Here is a 20,813-nt window from a genome sequence, read left to right as displayed (position 1 = left end):
GACTACGTTCAGACTGCACCCTGAAACGACCCATATCCGATTTTTTTGCCCATATGCGACCTGTATCCGATTTGTTATTGACAATCTGAACGACACAGATCCGATTTTTTCACATGTGACCCAGGCCGCTTGGATATGTGGTCCTAATTCCGATGCATATCTGATATTTTCACATGCGACTGCAGTCTGACCGGACAGGTCGCATTCATGCCACCTACACGTCATCAACAAGAGACAAATGTCACTATTCTGCGTTGGCTAATCCCGCCTCTTTGGTGGAAAACAACAACATTTGTACAGTTTTCAGAATTTAAATAGACTTTTTTATAGAATTGATCAAGCTAATGGTGGATTTGGTAGGGACCTGGATGTTGATCTGTTAGCCTGATTAAATAAAACAGTTTCTATAACTGATTTATAACTTAAACCATCCTGTATTATAAGATTGTTCTGGAAATTTCCAGTAATTTGACACCTTCGGTCTCATTACTCTGCTGCCCACATTAATCAGATTATTGTGCGAGTTCCGCCGCCGCCGCCACAAAAACCACATCGCCAGGTCTCGCCTCATCTCCATAGCAAACTGCACTGGTGTTTCTGCACCTTGAGCCAGCGCTGAGAGAAGTTGCAGAATTCAGCTGGCTATAAACAATCTAAATAAATATTTATAAAAATGTAGAAAAAGTTTATTAATATGACGAAATAAATACGTGCAAATTATTAAGCCTGAATTAAGTGTTTGGTAATACAGCGGCCGTATCCCAAACGACTGCCTACTGAAGCTCGAGTGCACTATATAGAGCATAGGTGGCCAACCCGCGGCTCGCGAGCCGCATGCGGCTCTTTGCCTGGTGTCATGCGGCTCTCACCTTCACATCCAAGTTGGTGTTCGTTTGTGGTTTTATGTGCGTTTTCGCTTCACTGCAGTTAATTACGGTTATTTTATTAAAGGTGCTTCGCTTGGTTTCATTACGGTATTTTTACATCATGACAAATGCGCAGGTGCGTTTGGGCGCGCAAGCCTGAGTAGTGGGTGAGTGCTCATTCAGTTTAAACAGTCATGAGAACACATTGAATGAGAAGGTGTGTCCAAACTTTTGGCATGTAGTGTATATACATTATGTATTTGTTCATTTGTTTTCCAGTTATCAATGTGTGTGTGCGCGTGTGGTGTTCTTTCAAAAATTTGAGCATTGTATTATATTTTATTAGGGCCTGAGCCCGAATGGGCGAAGGCCCTATTGTTCTTGTAAGAGTTCACTATTCCTCTTCTTCTTCTTCTTCTTCTTTATTTTTCTCCGCTGTTGGGCCATTTTCGGGGCGCTTGCCATGGGCGAAAACGCACGAAATTTGGCACCAGTTTCGAGAATTGCCACCGCTACTCAGAACCAAAAGCCCACACTTGGCCGGGGCTCAGGGCCTCCATAGCGCCCCCTAAGTCGTTGTGATTTTGGCCTCCCGCATTAAGGTGCCTGGGTGCCATGTAGTTTGTAGTAGTGGCATGCCATTTGGTACGCATATGTTTCTCACTAAGCCGGACAAAAATGTAATGCCAATGCATTAGCCACGCCCAACAGGAAGTGAGGTAATTTCACTTTTGTGCGAAATGCATGGCCTCGAAGACGGCGCAACTCCTCCTACACCGTTCATAGGAATGTCACCAAAATTGATACACATCATCTACAGACATGGCTGACAAAAGTTACTAAATACGTTTCACGTAGGATCAACCGTTCAGAAGTTATACGTCAATCAATTTTCGATGCAAAATTTTACATGCTTAAAAATTCATAAATCTTCTAATTGCTCAAAACTGCTCATACTTCACACGCAAATCACTCATTGGGCTTCTGACATGTTACCCAATTTCTGTGATATTTCGCCACTGGGGGCGCTATTTTTGGGCAAAAAATCCAATCTTTCCTCAAATTTGGTCAAACTTCACGGCCACCCTCTTACTACCTCCCATGTCATGTATACCACATTTTGGGAATTTTCGTCCATGGGGGGCGCTGTTTTTGGCCGACGCAATTGCTCCAAAACGGGTTTTTGGTAAATAATTCCATAATGCTTTTCCTTCACACCACTACCTTGTGATAGTACGTTGCTGTTGTAGACACTTATTTTTCCAACTCATAATCGCTCATGTACAGCATAGCGCCACCTACTGACATGGGAAAAACCAAAAAATTTATTCTTCAAAAATCTATATCTCATCTTCTATTTACTCAATTGTCATCAAACTTCATACGCAAACTCTTCATAGCTCACCTGACATATATGCCAAATTTTGTGCACTTTCGCCCCTGGGGGTGCTGGTTATGGCAAAAATGATATTGCAGCTTCTGATTTGTCAAACTTGGCAAGCAAACTCTTTACAAGACCCTTATTGGGGCGCTTGCCATGGTCGACAACGCACGAAATTTGGCTCCTTTTTCTTAGACTGCCACCGCTACTGAGAACCAGAAGCCCAGATCCAGGTGGGCCTCAGGGCCTCTATAGCGCCCCCTAACGTGTTGTGATTTTTGCCTCTCGCATTAAGGTGCCTGCTTGGCATATAGTTTCTAGTTATTTTTATTATTATTCGGGCCCGAGCACCGTTCAGTGCGGGACCCTATTGTTTTTGAAGGACTATTATTATTATTATTATTATTATTATTAGGCCCCGAGCACCGTACAGTGCGCGACCCTATTGTTGCCATGTGTCCAATTCTGTGCTTTGTCGCCATTGTGGGAGTGATGTCTCTTGCCGAAGAAGCTGTGGAAGGTATTTCGCGGGGACGCATGCCCCCGCCCCCCTTGGCCGCTGGCGCGAGGGCCCGTCAAGGCCGCTTGCGGCTTTAATCTATATTTGCACTTGCACTGATGTTTGAGGAAATTAAATTAGCACTTTGTAATTTCCATTTTCCGACTGACTGTATTTATTTGAATACTTATTTATTTGAATGCAGGTCTTGTGCAGGTCATGCAATTGAGAATTCAAGCTGAATCAAAATGGCTTTTGCATTTTCGATGTTAAACAGGTAACTCCAAAATGCACTAGAATACAGGAAATTGCATCTAAGAAATCCAAATTTTTTTGGGGGAATCCCCACATGTAAACAATGTCTGCCTTTGTGTCCCACCTACAGTTTTCTTCACCAGTCGCCACTGTTGAAAATGACTGGCCTGTGGTCTTGGTACTGCAGTAAATGTATCATCATCATGTTGGTGTGGGGCATTGGTTAAGTTGGAGTGTGACATCAATGTGGCTGTGTGTGTGTGTCCGCGCGCGCAGAAGGAAGGGTAATATTTGTGTGCCCATGTTCACGTGCCGATGTGGCTCTTTGCCGTAACACAGTAAGAATTGTGGCTCTTGGGCTCCGACTGGTTGGCCACCCCTGATATAGAGTTTAAAAATCCATTACTTCCTAGCAACACTTGTATAGAAATTAGAGAGACATTTAGGAGTCAACCCTCGTTACCAGGCTACACGTTTTCATTTCAGTTCAGAAACAAAAACACACACGAGACCTCACACTTTAACACTAACCAGATAATTAAAAAAAAAGAAATCATTAAACATGAAGAGTGCGTTTTTTTTTTTTTTTTTTACGTATTACGTAGATGTGCTTATTACGTGTCAATTTGCGCATGCGGGACACTTTTGGGTCGTTTTCCGTTCATATTGGAGATCGCATACAAGTCTCATATAATTGGTAATGTGAACGGCCTAACAAAAAAATCGGATTTCACAACAAATCGGATATGGGTCGTTTCAGGGTGCAGTCTGAACGTAGTGCTAGTTGCACCACCTCTGGCTTTTGTAACGGCTTGCAGTCTTTTAGGCACGGACTTGATGAGTGACAAACAGTATTCTTCATCAATCTGGTGCCAACTCTCTTTGATTGCAGTTGCCAGATCAGCTTTGCAGGCCTTGTCGTGGACCATTTTTTTCAATTTCCACCACAAGTTTTCTATTGGGTTGAGATCTGGACTATTTGCAGGCCATGACATTGACTGGACGTGTCTTTCACCAAGGAATGCTTTCACAGGTTTTGCTCTATGGCACGATGCATTGTCATCTTGGAAAATTATTTCATCATCCCCAAACATCTTTTCAATTGAAGGGTTAAGAAAGCTGTCCAAAATGTCAATGTAAACCTGTGCATTTATTGAAGAAGTAACCACAGCCATCTCCCCAGTGCCTTGCCCCATATCATCAAGGATTGTGGAAATTTGGATGTTTTCTTCAGGCAGTCCTTTTCATAAATCTCACTGGAACGGCACCAAACAAAAGTTCCAGCATCATCACCTTGTCCAATGCAGATTCGTGATTCATCACTGAAGATAACTTTCATCCAGTCATCCACAGTCCATGATTGCTTCTCCTTAGCCCATTGTAGTCTTGTTCTTTTCTGTTTAGGTGTCAGTGATGGTTTTCTTTTAGCTTTCCTATATGAAAATCCCATTTCCTTTAGGCGATTTCTCACGGTTCGGTCACATACTTGTACAACCCCGATTCCAAAAAAGTTGGGACAAAGTACAAATTGTAAATAAAAACGTAATGCACTAATTTACAAATCTCAAAAACTGATATTGTATTCACAATAGAACATAGACAACATATCAAATGTCAAAAGTGAGACATTTTGAAATTTCACGCCAAATATTCGCTCATTTGAAATTTCATGACAGCAACACATCTCAAAAAAGTTGGGACAGGGGCAATAAGAGGCTGGAAAAGTTAAAGGGACAAAAAAGGAACAGCTGGAGGACCAAATTGCAACTCATTAGGTCAATTGGCAATAGGTCATTAACATGACTGGGTATAAAAAGAGCATCTTGGAGTGGCAGCGGCTCTCAGAAGTAAAGATGGGAAGAGGATCACCAATCCCCCTAATTCTGCGCCGACAAATAGTGGAGCAATATCAGAAAGGAGTTCGACAGTGTAAAATTGCAAAGAGTTTGAACATATCATCATCTACAGTGCATAATATCATCAAAAGATTCAGAGAATCTGGAAGAATCTCTGTGTGTAAGGGTCAAGGCCGGAAAACCGTACCGGGTGCCCGTGATCTTCGGGCCCTTAGACGGCACTGCGTCACATACAGGCATGCTTCTGTATTGGAAATCACAAAATGGGCTCAGGAATATTTCCAGAGAACATTATCTGTGAACACAATTCACCGTGCCATCCGCCGCTGCCAGCTAAAACTCTATAGTTCAAAGAAGAAGCCGTATCTAAACACAATCCAGAAGCGCAGACGTCTTCTCTGGGCCAAGGCTCATTTAAAATGGACTGTGGCAAAGTGGAAAACTGTTCTGTGGTCAGACGAATCAAAATGTGAAGTTCTTTATGGAAATCAGGGACGCCGTGTCATTCGGACTAAAGAGGAGAAGGACGACCCGAGTTGTTATCAGCGCTCAGTTCAGAAGCCTGCATCTCTGATGGTATGGGGTTGCATTAGTGCGTGTGGCATGGGCAGCTTACACATCTGGAAAGACACCATCAATGCTGAAAGGTATATCCAGGTTCTAGAGCAACATATGCTCCCATCCAGACGACGTCTCTTTCAGGGAAGACCTTGCATTTTCCAACATGACAATGCCAAACCACATACTGCATCAATTACAGCATCATGGCTGCGTAGAAGAAGGGTCCGGGTACTGAACTGGCCAGCCTGCAGTCCAGATCTTTCACCCATAGACAACATTTGGCGCATCATAAAACGGAAGATACGACAAAAAAGACCTAAGACAGTTGAGCAACTAGAATCCTACATTAGACAAGAATGGGTTAACATTCCTCTCCCTAAACTTGAGCAACTTGTCTCCTCAGTCCCCAGACGTTTACAGACTGTTGTAAAGAGAAAAGGGGATGTCTCACAGTGGGAAACATGGCCTTGTCCCAACTTTTTTGAGATGTGTTGTTGTCATGAAATTTAAAAATCACCTAATTTTTCTCTTTAAATGATACATTTTCTCAGTTTAAACATTTGATATGTCATCTATGTTCTATTCTGAATAAAATATGGAATTTTAAAACTTCCACATCATTGCATTCCGTTTTTATTTACAATCTGTATTTTGTCCCAACTTTTTTGGAATCGGGGTTGTACATTGACTCCAGCTTCCTCCCATTTATGCTTCATTTGTTTTGTTGTACTTTTTCGGTTTTCAAGACATATGGCCTTAAGTTTTTTGTCTTGACGCTTTGATGTCTTCCTTGGTCTACCAGTACGCTTGGCTTTAAAAACCTTCCCATGCTGTTTGTACTTGGTCCATATCTTAGATACAGCTGACTGTGAGCAGCCCACATCTTTGGCAACCATGCGTGAAGAGTTGCCTTCTTTAAGAAGTTTGACAATCCTCTCTTTTGTTTCAAGAGACATCTCTCTTGTTGGAGCCATGATTCTTGCCAATCCACTTGGTCCAGCAGCCCTCCAAGGTGCGATAACTGCGCTGTTTCTAACTGCAGACTAACGAGCAGATCTAATCTGAGGCGGGTGTCAATTTAGGGAAAGGAAATTGACTGGGTGAGTCCTTATTTTCTACCTGAAAATTGAGTGATTCCATATTTTTTTTTCCTCAGAATTGAGTGATTCCATATTTTTTTCCCTGTGCTTGGTCTATAAAAGTAGCATTTGCTGACTATCACAATGTATTTTCTTCGTTTATTTTAGTAGGCAAGGCAAGTTTATTTGTATAGTGCATTTCATACACACAGGCAATTCAATGTGCTTCACAAAAAATAAAAGCATAAGAACAGTAACAAAGAATTAAAGTAAAAGTGTAATCATTAAAATCAAAATTAAAACAAATTATGTTAAAGGAAATTAATTACACTTTAGGTAAAAATTAATCAAGTGAAAGCATCTGAAAACAGCTTTGTCTTGAGCCTGGATTTAAGGGCGTATTCACACCTACGCTGTTTGGTCCGGACCAAACGAACCAAATTTCCCTTGGTCCGGACCTTTTGGGTTGGTCTGAATACAAACCACCGAACTCCGGTCCGGACCAAACAAGCGGACCGAGACCGAGCTGCAAGGTCGGACTCGGTCCGGACCAAAGGAACCCTGGTGCGGATCTTTTGGAGGTGTGAAAGCAGACCGGACCTAATCCGACAGTTTTGCTTTTTTTGTACCTCGGGAGCTTCCGTCGTTTGTCGAGCATTATGGGAAACAGAGTCTTGACACTCCACCGCAAAGTGCAAACACTGTTTCGGTTGTCAAGGGAACCTTACAACAGTCGTTCAGTCATTCAGACCAGTGGTAGGCTAGACTACAGAGTACAAAAAATGAGTAGGGGGCAAACGTGGGCCGAGGAAGAAACGCGTACCCTTGTGGGTATATGGGCAGATGTCCACATATCTGAGCTTTTGGAGAGAACACACAAAAATGCCGACGTGTTTGCTGTATTCAGTGAGAAAATGAAGGAGAAGGGGTTCACGCGCTCCCCAGAACAATATCGGCTAAAAGCGAAGAAACTCCGTCAGACCTACATTAAAATCAGGGACATTCTTTCAAAAAGTGGCGGTACTAGCGACTTGCGTGAAGAGCCAGAACTGTCACAACATGATGTGCGCTCATCAGCGCTATCCTCCATGACTACTTTTGAACTTAACGCTTTGTGCGCGTGTCGTCTCTGACCAATAGCTGAACGGCCTCAGGGCGCGCGGCTTTGTTGACAGATTTTGGTCCGCTTACTAAAATGTACAGTGTGAAAGCGAACCGCACCAAAATGAAAAAATAAAAAAAACATTTGGTTCGGACCAAAGCAAGCGAACTATCGAACTATCCTGGTCTGAATACACCCTAAAACTAACAACAGTAGGAGCATTTTTGATCAGGGCTTTGAACCAGAATTTTTTTCCTATTGGTTCGTTCCGAACAGAAACGGAATTTTAGCGTTTCCGGTTTTGGGTTCCACCATTAAATAGACGTTCCCGAACCGGTTAGAACAAAAAAAATTCGTTCCCGGAACGGTTAATTACGTTCCCTGTCAGCTGTTTAACAAATGGCTATAAAATGATGTCTCGGTCTCATCCAGCTTAAGCCAAATGTAGGCTAATTCTATTACAACCTTCATTAAATAAGACAAGAAATAATTCAAAACAATTATTATTTCAAATGTTGGCGATTTGGATTCTCAGTACGTCTTCCCATCTACACAAACAGAAAAAGTGCCAAAAATGAAAGAGAATTCGTTTAGTGTGTTACCAAAGGCTAGTCAGGCCCTATAGAGGGCTACCGCATGACGTCACCGCACCGCGAGATTTTGTTAGGCGCCATATTGGAAGACCAAGTACACATCTATGCAAGTACATACATACATAAAACAAACTACACCTGAAATGTAGCCAGGGCCGGTTCTGCCCTAATCTGGACCCGGGTGCAACATCGCGCAAACCCCCCCCCCCCCCCCCCCCCCCCCCCAAAAAAAAAAAAACAAAACACCAGTCTAAATCAGGACAACCATCACATAACTATAACTATAAACATTTTAGATCAACTATTTTAACTAAATGGGCTATAATAAATAAGCCTGCAGGCAGCCACGGCGGGCTGCCTCAGAAAAGTAACCATTTGTCCTACCTTAAAACTCGTTTTGCATTTTCTGCCTCCTTTTTTGTATTTTCGACCCTCCGTTTATTTTCTTTCCTTTTCTGAAAACCCGATTTGTGTCCAGACATTTTGTTCTGCTACCAACGAACTAACTCGTCAGGTCTCGTCTCTCGCCCGCGATGATTCCCGTGGGAAGGGCAACAACTGATACATTTTTACAAACAGCCAATAGGGAGGCTGCAACGTTCAGGCTCTTCTTTGCTCAGACACTCAGTAATGCACTTACTCACTTATCACGTGGAGACATGATAGTAGTCCACCCTCCCGCTCTCTCCATTCAGTCAGCGAACGTCACACAGGAAGTGAACCCCAGCGGGTCATAGAAACTTGTGCAGGAGAAGAATGACTTTTTTATTTGTAGGCTACGGAAACTTTGAGGAACGAAATAAAAACCGGTATTAACCGGTTACCATTATTTTTAATAAGCGTTTCTGTTCCAGAACATAAAAAATAATAAAGTTTCTGGTTTCGTTTCTGTTCCATGTGAAATAGAAAAAGTTCCCGGTTTTTGTTTTCGTTCCTTGAACCGGTTCAAAGCCCTGTTTTTGATCTCATCTGGAAGTTGGTTCCAAAGCTTAGCAGCATAGCAACTAAAGGCTGCTTCACCACACTTCGTTTTGGCAGCTGGTATTACTAGCAAGTTTTTCTCCTGTGATCTTAGAGACCTAGTTGGTGCATATAATTGAAACGTATCCAGTAGGTAGCTGGGTCCCATCCCATTTAATGTTTTAAATAGAAGAAGTAATGCCTTAAAGTCAATTCTATAGCTCACTGGGAGCCAGTGCAGAGACCTTAGGATTGGAGTGATATGGACGACCCTTTTTGTTCTTGTAAGAACCCTTGCTGCTGCATTTTGGATTAGTTGAAGCTCTTTAATGGTCTTTTTTGGAAGACCTGTGAAAAGGCTATTGCAGTAATCAACCCTACTGGAGATGAAAGCATGAATAAGTTTTTCTAGATCATGCTTTGACATGAGACCCCTGAGTTTAGAAATGTTTTTCAGGTGATAGAATGCAGACTTTTTTACCACTTTCATATGACTGTTGAAGTTAAGTTCGCTGTCAATAAGGACACCAAGGTTTTTGACAGTATCCTTTGCTTTAAGCCCTTTAGTTTCAAGAACAGTGGCAATCCTAAGCCTTTCTTCCTTTTTGCCAAATATAATTGCTTCAGTTTTATCTGCGTTCAGCTGAAGAAAATTGTGAGACATCCATTTGTTAATTTGGACAATGCATCTATGAAGAGACTCAAGAGGGGCATAGTCATTAGGTGACGTAGCTAAGTAAAGCTGAGTGTCATCTGCATAGCTATGGAAGTTTATTGAGTTATTCTTAATAATTTGTCCAAGTGGGAGCATATAAAGGTTGAATAGTAATGGTCCCAGGATTGAGCCCTGGGGAACCCCACAGTTCAAGGACACGGGTGATGAACTGTGGCCTCCAATGGCCACATAAAAAAATCTTTGTTGTAGGTAAGATTTTAACCAGTTGATTACTATTAGGGATGGCGAAAACTAAAAAAAATCTTGACCGACCACCGAGCCCCTAATTTCATCAGAGTAAATTCTGTATTAAAATTACTACATAAGCAAATGCCGTTACAGTCCATGAAAAAGCCGTGAAAAAGTCGGCATCTGCGCCTTTAGTTTGTGTGGAGAGATACGATCTGCAATAACATGCATTGTTGACTACAGACCGAAACATACTTTCAGAATGCACTGGCCAAGGCAGGACTAAACTCCATGTGCCTTCTAATAATAATAAAAAAAAAAAAAACAGAATAGTAATTTGTAAGCTAAAAAGCCTGTCTACACTTTTTTCTTTAGCCGAGTGGCAGCTGTGTTCAACTGGGGCGGGACATGACTGAATGGGTGTTTCTGATTTGTCAGCTGTCTTTAACTGGGGCGGGAGGGCGGGACATGACTGAATGGGTGTTTCTGATTTGTCAGCTGTCGTCCTTACACCGCATGGCACGCCCCAAGCGTTTACAACACAGAATTGCAGGTTCTCCGCTCCAAAATCGGCAGCTTCAAAACGATTGATTTTTTTTTTTTTCACCAACAACCAAAAAAAAATTAACCGGTTGACGTTGATTCGGTCAACCACCGGTCAAACGGTCATCAGTTAACATCCCTAATTACTATACCAGTAAATCCAACCCAATGCTCCAGTCGATGTAACAGTATGGAATGATCTACCGTGTCAAATGCAGCACTTAAGGCTAGGCTGACACTTGCACGATTCCGTGGCACGCATTGGCACGACTCGAGTCGTGCCAGTGCGCAAACTAGTCGTAAACTGGCGTGAAGTGTGCGTAAACCCGTCGTGACTGAGTGCCATGTCGGGACGAGAATTTTGAAATGTTCAAAATTTTGGTCACGACAAAATTTCGCGACCGGGTTGTGAACTATGCGCAAACTGTTCGTGAACTCGTCGGGACGATGCGGGAGGATGCGTGCCAGTGCGTGGAAGTGCGCGCCATGCCACGACTGTCACGAACTGCCACGAATAGTTCACGGACAGCTCACGACATGTTCATGAATTGGTGCGCGTCGCAGCGTGGCCGTGCCTTCCCACTGACACGGTCACGCATTGATGGCACGAGCAGTTCACGACTAGTTTACGCACTTCACGAACAGTTTGCGCATGGCACGAGCAGTTCACGACGAGTTCACGAGCAGTTCACGACTACTGCGCGACAGTGGCGCTCACGTCGGTGCGGGGGTATATATAGGGCTTCCCGGACACTTCTCGCCATTCGCAATTTTTTTTCTTGCTTTTTTCTTTAATGTCTTTTATTTTCTATTCCTTCATGACTTTTTTTTTGGGGGGGGGAGTTTCGTTTCTTTTATTTCAAAAATGGAACAACTGTGGATGCAGCTCATGAAGCTACTACCATTCTTTCTTGCCAAGGGACAGCACCAGCAGGGGACATGTAGTAATGTGACAGGTAGTCTCGCTGATCCTTTGCATCCTTCTGGGTATGATGGCCGGTTAGAGGCAGCAGCCCCTGCAGGTGTCGGTCAGTCCTCCATCCACCAGGGATCAGATCATGTGTGTCCGGATCTTCGCGGTCCACTTCTGAAATTGCGTGTGGGTATCTGATGAGGATGAGGTTGTGCATGACACAGGCGTGCCCAAGTCGGCACGACACCGTCCGAATTGCGCAAACTCGTCGTGCCAATGCGGGAAGTGCGTAAACTATGCGCAAACTATGCGTGAACTCGTCGTGCCAGTTCGTGAATGTGGACGGGCATGCATTCATGAACTCGTCGTGAACAGTGCGGGAGCCTCCCAGTTCGTGCCCCAAAATGGCACGACTTGCCACGACAAAATCGTGGCCAAAAGTCGTGCAAGTGTCAGCCTAGGGTAAGTCTAAAAGCACCAAGACTGATGTTTTACCAGCATCAGAATTAAGACGTAGGTCATTCATGACTTTAGTAAGAGCTGTTTGAGTGCTATGATTGGCACGAAAACCTGACTGAAACTTATCAAAACATCCGTTTGATGTCAGGAAGGCAGTTAATTGATTAAAAACAATTTTTTTCAATGAGTGTTTCTGAAGGCCAAGAAGGTGCACTTTGGAATGACTTTATTATTGCATCATGTTTGTGATCTGAGTTTGTTCTACAGAATAAAACGTGTGAATGAGTGCTCATCCAAGACTGCTGATTCCATACTTTTTGCCAGGGGTTGTACACGGAGGATAAGCGATATGATGATGATATTGCATGGCATCAATAAACCCACTACTGTAGAAGGGAATGAAGAACGTTTTTATTCCATGGAAAAAGTGGCCCGTATGCATAGTATTAGTATCTATAGCGTTATTCTTGTACCTAGTGGTAAAATACGGGAACAAACTGTAATAGAGACCGACTGGGGCAGGAATGGTGCCGTTTCATTTTCGGAGAAGGAGCAGCAAGACAAGCAGGTTGCTCGTTTAAAACGACTCCTCAGCCACCAAGGTCTTGTTTTATAGCAAATAAATCAGTGAAATTTCTGCAAACAAAGCGTTTCTGTTGTAGAATATATTGCAAAGATTGGGAGAGGGGAAAGGGAGTAGATAATATCCGTACATTAGAAATGCGTGCGCACCACGGTGACCTTGTTTACTGTGTAGTACATCTCGCTTTTCCCATCCCTTTGAGATGTAGTTGATTGCTGAAATCTGGCAACCTGCCCGACGATGAAGGCCACAAGCGCGATAGCCTTTCGGATTCGTTTTGCTTGTCGTCCTGCACCACCAAAGTCTACGGTCATGAGCTACTGCTGGACACGAGCCAGCACAACGAGGTGTTTGTCTGCAGGTTTTATACAGTATTAGTTATGGTTGTGGTTATTTTGCAGTTTTTCAACTCTGCTTTAAAAAAGCAACAACATTTGCATAAATGAAAACCGAATGAATTGTTTTAAGGTCTTTTACAGTTACCATGGAGAGAAAAATGAAACACATGCGTGCATGCTCATTGACTTGTCGTCTATTCATTGGCAGATTAGTTTCCCTTTTGGATGAAGAAACCTTTTTTAATTAAATGAATATTGACGACGGCGTCTCTTGCAGTAATGCAGGAAATGGCCCTTTTTTTTTCTCTCGCTCGCTCGGAGTCTGATAAAACCTATTCTCACAGTCCCATAATTCCACACAAGGACCATTCTGATTGGTCAGAAGGTGTGGATTTTCTTCAAGCGAAGGTTTTACAGGTTAATATCAATACACTTTAAAAAAAAAAAAAAAAGTTTTATATAAACGTTATCGTTTCTATAGTAACAGCTCCTCTACAGGGATAGTACGGCAGACGCTGATACGGTAAAGCAGGGCTTTTCAAAGTGTGGGGCGCGCCTTCCCTAGGGGGCGCCAGAGTTCTTCGGGGGGGCGCAACGTGAGGAAAAATAAACCAGAATAAGTTACTATTGCGGACATTTAGCGAACTTCAGCTAGCCTTTACCAGAGACAAAATAGACCGATTTTTAGTACCTAAAGCTACAGTGAGTGAGGAGATGGAGTCTGGGCCAAGCAAAAAAACAGACGCTCCAGGATTTCGCGATGTTTGCAACTTCAACGCAAATTCAACCAATCCCCGCGAATTCAGGGCGGTGTTGCAATTATATCCAATCACCGCAACCTTCCCGCAAATTTGACCAATCTTTGGCGTCGTCTTGAGGTGACGTCGACAAACTACCTTCCGCCTTATTTCCGTGTATACATTCAAGAGAAGCAGCATGCGCACAGTGTTGCCAGATTGGGCGGTTTCAAGTGCATTTTGGCGGGTTTTGAACTAGAGGTCTGCGCGGGGCGGATTTTTCAGTCCCGCTCCCGCCCACGCCCGCATTGTGCAGTCCCACTCCCGCCCGCGCCCGCAAAGAATTATGATTTTCAGTCCCGCTCCCGCCCGCGCCTGCCATATTTTGTCCCGCTCCCGCCTGCAAATCCCGCATGATGCAGAGGTTCGTGTTATTTCTCATGAAAGTTCTTGTCTTGACACAGCGTGATGGTGCCCCGCCCCCTACTTTGAGTGGATTTGAGCATAAATATCTACAGCTCACGTTCACGTTTGTTATTATTTACCTTGTTTCTGAATTCAGCATGTAGTGTCTCTAATAATAATAATAATTAGTGCTGTCAAGCGATTAAAATATTTAATAGCGAATCACACATTTTTGTCACATGAGAAACCATTGTAATTCTCTGATCAGCATAAAAAAGTGAATGGGCTTGCTTTGTACCAATGTTGTTTTTTTTTTATTGCAAAGCAGAGCTAGCAAGAGAACCATGAGTGAACAACTCTAATCAGAGAGACAGGTTACACAGTGACGGTAGGCTTGACTCAATGCTATCCCAGAAATCCTTCCTGTAATATGCAAATTTGGCTGTCTCTGATTGGACAGCCAAATTTGCATATTACAGGAAGGATTTCTGGGATGGCATTGAGTCAAGCGTACCGTCACTGTGTAACCTGTCTCTCTGATTAGAGTTGTAGACTAACGCAAGCAGTAAATCACTTCACTCATGGTTCTCTTGCTAGCTGGGTGTGAACGGCAAGTCATTAGAGTGATCAAAGGATTTCCCGTTAGGGTGATCAATGGCAAATTTAAGATGCCTTTCCTCACGCAATCTGGCAATCTGATTCTCTCTGCAAATTTAGGCATCTTAAAATGTTTTTATTCATGCCAAATAAAATATCCAGCACAAATTATATATGATAGACATAAATTAATAATTAATAAATTTTATTTCAAACACGTTTTTAGTTAGCGGGACTGCAGCTTATCACCGCTCCCACCCGCGCCGCATATGTGCACTCCCGCCCGCGCCTGCATATGTGCGCTTCCGGTCCCGCCCGCGCCCGCAATGAGCTTTCAAAATTTGTCCCGCGCCGCACTGCTTTGCGGCAGGTCCCGCGAGTGCAGGGCTCTATTTTGAACATATTTTGGGCTGGAAAACGTCAGCAGTATCTGGCAACACTGCATGTGCAAGTCTTGCATGACTTTCTTACATGAAAGCTGAGGCGTTTATATTATATTTTAAGGGAACTTCATGTTGTGCTGTGAGGTTCTCTGCACTTTAACTTTTGAACCAACAGGTGCATTTGGATAAGTAAAGCCCATTTTTCTGCATTTTTGTAGTCCTGGTAATCTTTTATATTGGTAAAGATGTTTATAGGACCATTTCTCAGTGTCTTTACTTTTTTAATCAATAGTTTTTCAGTAATAACTTTTTAATATTTAACATATCACTCAATTTTAATCACAAAAAGAGAAAATCGCAACAATTTCTCGCAACTTTCACTTCCTCCCACAATGTAATCGCAACAAAAACCTAAAAAACACCGCAACTTTCATCGCAATTTTTTGGAAAACCTCCCGCAACATCAGACATTTTAGCCCACAACAATCACATAAAAGGCCGCGGAATCCTGGGGGGACTGAAAAAAGAAGGAAGTATGAGCACGATTATTTAAAGTTTGGATTTTCATGGACTGGATCTGAAGATGCTCCACTGCCACAGTGTGTTGTCTGCCAAGAGGTGCTAGCTAACGATGCTATGAGATGTTTAAAATGTGTAAAAGAAAAAAGTAAAAATGTGTACAACAACCTTTTTTTTTTTTTTTAAATACGAATGGAACATTAAGTATAGCAACAACAAAAATTGTAAGGGGGCGCTGTTGTTTATTTGCTCTCTGAGTGGGGGCGGACTCTCCCACACTTTGAAAACCCCTGCGGTAAAGTATGAATTTGTAATTTAAAATATTTATGGAAGGAGTCTCCAGTGTCAGCATTTTAACATTCACAGGTTAAGCTGGAACTGGGTTCCCCCCCTCCCTTCTTTCTTTCCTTTTTTTTTTTTAACCAGAGAGGCGGAAGGTTGGTGAAGGAACTAGTGTTTATACATGAGAACAGAAACTCGCTTTTTTTTTTTTCTTTTGCGGAACAATAGTTTCCTGTAACAGCATGACATGGAATGATATTTATTCCTTGCGTCCAAAATACATCAAGATTATCAATTCAACTATTTTGAAAAAATAAGTAAAAATAGTGAAAGTAAAAAAAAAAAAATTCTAATTATTTTTTTTTTTTGGTTCCATGTCGAACAGATATGGTCTTCATCACTCCACCCGTTGCACTACACCGTGTACCGCAGCCACCGCAAAACGCATGACGAGGCGAGGAAGCAGTGATTCATTGTCGGGGTGAAAATAAGACTGATCTCTAACCTGCGGTGTTCAGTCTGTTGGGAACAGGAAGGTGAAATAATGGGCAGATGGTGCTCTGATGTCTTACTGAATCTCGCTAATAAAATCTCGAGCTTGTAATTATTCAGGCATTTCAGCTCGCCAAGGTGCTTCTCATCCGCTGTGATAAACAATTAGCCTGAACGCTAACACAACAGATCAGCGGCAAAACACCAATCTGGACAGAGAGACTTTTACTAATAAACATTTTTCACTTTCCCTCCGTCATTGATTTTATTAATTTGTGCCAGCAGCGCTGGTGTACATTGTTACTCTCACTCCGGATCTTTCTACTTTTTATTATTCTCCTAACGTTTTTAGGACGCTATTTCTCCCCCACTTTTCAACCAATCATCACCAAATCTAACATGAAGAATACCTCTGGGCTGAATTACGTTGCTATGACTTCTGGTGCTCATCTGGATCACCGAACCGAAATGATCCATGAAAAACATGATTTTTTTTTTTCAATTAGTTATAGCGCTGTCAATTTTCATGTTTTTTCCCCCCAATCAGTTTTTTTTTTTTTACATTTGTCAGGGATGAGAGTTTTCCGCTTTTCGGCGGATTTCCGCTTTTTCTGTAGCCTAGTAAACTAGACCCACCCGCCTAGCAGCCAAAAATATTTTTGCCTACGAGTGGGTCTAGCCTCGCACCATATAAACAAAACACCCCGGGCATCAAATCGTGCCCGCCAATCACAACGCAAGGTTTTTGTTTGGATTCTTTGGGCGGGCTTTTGCAGGAGTGACGACAAGGCTGCGCGACGCTGGAGAAAGCGCAACAGGAAAGATGGCTATGGCTAGAGAACAGCGCGCGTTTGACTCCGCTTTGGAATCAGTTTTAGAAGAATTAGACTTGGAGTTTTGGTTGAAACATGAGCAGGAAGAGGCTCTCCGCTCATTCCTTTTCAAGAAGGACGTTTTCGCTGTTTTGCCGACCGGCTATGGCAAAAGTCTGATCTACCAGCTGGCTCCGCTCGTAGCCAAAAGGATGGGGCTAGTTTGTGCAGTACGAAGAATTAATAAACAGCTTTGAAACATTACTTTTTGATTGTTTCTTATTTTCCCATTATTTTAAATTTAAGGGAAATTATTTCACCAAACACCACTAAATAAAAACTCTCAAAAACAGTTTAACAGGGATGTGATTTTTCCGCGAATTCGCGGAATTCCGCTTTTTTCACCTCAAAATTAAAAAAAAAATTTTTTTCCGATTTTTCGCTCAAAAATCCGCATTCATATCCTATTCGTTCCGACTTTCAGTAATTCCGTCATTGAGATGAAACGAGGTACGTGATTGGCCCATCGCTCTGTAACAACCAATGAACGCGCTTGTTAGATAGCTGTACGTAAGCTCGCTTCAAACAAAGAGTTGAAAGATGGCAGCCTCCGTGATCGAGCGTAAAGATGCACCTGATCATCAGTTTGGTGTGCGTGTTTTTAAAGTAAATAAACATGGGGAAGAAGAAAAAGCAACCCAGCTCATTTCTTTCCCCATAATAAGCCTGTGAGTGGTGATGGTGTCACTGCACGTGCGACGGCGTGACGAAGGTTGCCGTGGCAACGGGGCCTCGCGTCATCTGTTGCTTCCTGGATGCGCATGCGCACGCTGTGAAAGCTGTGGCGAAAAGGTTAGCATCGGAGGCTAAACCTTCTGAGGAGAAAAGAAGGGGCGGTTTTTATTTCAGTTTGTTTTAGTTATGTCCGAAGAAACAGCAGTTTAAATCACGGCTCGAGTTTACAAATCAAAATGGTTACTCAGTGAAAACAAAACGAAAGCTAGAGAGAGGGGGAGCGGTGGGAGTTTAACCCGGGAAAGTGAATCTGTGAGGCGGCAGTCAGGGCTCGAAATTAACTTTTTTTCTTTGTGTCCCCCAGTGGTCCCGAATTCTGTGTTGTATTGTCCCGAATGGAAGCAATAGTGTCCCCATTTTTTTCCTCTCTGAAATAAGCAGTGGTTAATATTATCATATGAAGTTACTATTATATTTGTAACTATGCGATTTTCAACCTTTTATATCATTTTTACAATAAGTCACAAGACACAAGCGACACATGTCCTATACATCATCTACTTCAAAATTACAGTTATTGCATTTTCAGTTTATTAAACTTTGGCGATCTCACTGTATGAATAGATACCCGTTTATTTAAAGGGGCCAACTAGCTCATTCAGAAAATGTTTCAACTCCCTACATCTGCAGTACACTTTAGTTGAAAATAAGACCCCTTTTATGTTCATTTCATCTACTTATACCTTGAATATCTGCTGGCACTTATAAGGCCAACTTATCATTTTCACCATTACCGTTATCCATAGCCCTGTGATGACCTGGCGACTTGTCCAGGGTGAACCCCGCCTTTCGCCCGTAGTCAGCTGGGATAGGCTCCAGCTTGCCTGCGACCCTGTAGAACAGGATAAAGCGGCTACAGATAATGAGATGAGATGAGACCGTTATCCATTTTATGAACTTCCGCTGCCGAAACGTGGGTGCAAATGTTAGCAACATCAGCATAGTGGCAGGTCCGAGCCTAGTTGTGCTGCTGACTGACTAAACTTTCTGAACTAGAAAGACACCAAGAAAACTCACTTATTCTGTTGAACGGTATCTTCCGTCAATATCATCCACATCATTCCTGTTGTATTTTATAACGTGTCTAACAGTGTTCATTAAGTTCATTCAGTTGCTCGCGTTGCCTGCAGACCAGGCGATGACACTTTGGATCCTGAAGGTCCCGGAGACGTTATGTCTGGGCTTTCAGTTTCTTCCCCGCGGTCGGTCCGCTTCAACCACTTCAGCATTTTTGTTCTGGCAAGAGTCGGCGCAGCGTGTGCGGTAGCAATTCCATTCCAAGTCCATATAATGCGGACTCCGGCCGAAGATTCTAGAACAGAATGCGCTGCTCTGTAGCCTACGGATGCAGGTGCATCGAAAGTGTAGCTACTATGTATTTTTCGCTGTTAACGTTTTAAAATTAAAATTGACAAATTAGGTGAATGTCTACGTATGTGTTACGGCTTTGTAAATAATATTAATGTAGAACTTTTTTTCTAGATCTATTTTTTTCCATTGTCCCGGGATTGTCCCAGATATGATAATTTTGTGTCCCGATGACATTTTTTATGGTCCCCGGGACGTCGGGACACCGTTAGTTTCGAGCGCTGGCGGCAGTGATGCTTGACCCCTCCCCCCTCCCGCCTCCTCTCACTTTACCTCAGAGTCTCTGCCAACTTCATCACAGATTATTTCACCTTTTTCACTCGAAGCTAGTTTTAATTTTCGCTCAAAACTTTTCCCACAGTGTGGATGTAAGGTAACTATACACAGTTTTGATTTGTTTATTCAATATTAAAATGTTAGTGCAAATAATACATACTTGCCAACTTTTCAAAATTCTCATGAGGGAGAAAAGCGCATGAAAGACATTTTCAGTTGGCCGAGGGTCTGATGCGCGGCTGAAATGATAAAAACAGTGGATCCCAGTTAATTGCAAACACATTTTTTGTGAATGTTGTTTAGTGAAAGTGATTTTTATTCTTGCATATGAAAATCCTCAAGTGAGTGAACACTGTACAGTTCTGTACATGAGTCAATTTCACAGAAAACGTTTTTTTTTTTTTTGTCCGGACGTGTTTTGTTTACATTTTGAGATTTCTAAAACCTTTTTATGGTCTCATATGATAAAACATTATCAGTTCTACCTTGCATTTCAAAATTTGACTACTTTGGTTCATAAATGTGCATTTTGTAGCAAATCTTAGGGTCGAAAATGAGCAAAAATGGCTGTCCCACTGAAAAGAGACTTTTTAATGTTAGACAAAGGTGGAATTGAAACTTTTTTTCATGTTCAACGACAAGACTGTGGAAACCACAATGGACATATGATGTCACAAATTGAAAATGCCATTAAGAAAAGATATTTTTTCGATGTTTTGTTAATTTTTGTACCTGTCCCAGAGGTTTGTGTCAGTTCTGTTACCGTGATTAATCACATAACAAAAATAAATGCTCCCAAAAGCTATTATTGAAATTATTTGTTGCCAAGGATCTACATATTCTCACCTTTTATATGGATGGCAGAATGAACTGAATCTGAGAATATTTACTTAAAAATTTCAGTTTTGGTAAGTAGTCTATGCATGACTAATTTTTTTGTGTCAATCCTGTTACCCTGTCTAAACGGGGTGTGCAGTAACTTAATCAAATATTAGAAGTTGCCATACATAAGAAGCAAACCGGGAGACTCCCAGGAGCAATAGAGTTTAATAAATAATGGTGGATGAATTCTTATGTTGCATCATGTTTGTTTGAAAAGGCACATTTAGGTATGTTCAACTTCTACAGTAATTGAAAGTATACATTTTGTTTTTCCTTATACAATTTTCTATTTATTCTAATGCAGATGATTTAATTTAGAATGACATTTTTAGGTTTCATGTTTTGGCTTTTTGTCAGTTAAGAATCATTGAAT

General features: G+C 42.2%; 1 protein-coding gene across 1 annotated transcript in view; it reads left to right on the top strand.

Moving 5' to 3' along the window:
• Positions 1-20,813, top strand: part of dpp6b (dipeptidyl-peptidase 6b) — a 178,119-nt gene that overhangs the window by 69,096 nt on the left and 88,210 nt on the right. The gene's annotated exons all lie outside the window — the stretch shown is intronic.

Source organism: Neoarius graeffei, chromosome 1 (assembly GCF_027579695.1).
Source record: "Neoarius graeffei isolate fNeoGra1 chromosome 1, fNeoGra1.pri, whole genome shotgun sequence".
Classification (NCBI taxonomy): Eukaryota; Metazoa; Chordata; class Actinopteri; order Siluriformes; family Ariidae; genus Neoarius; species Neoarius graeffei.
Note: the sequence above shows the minus strand (reverse complement) of the source record. Positions and strands in the feature narration are given on the sequence as shown.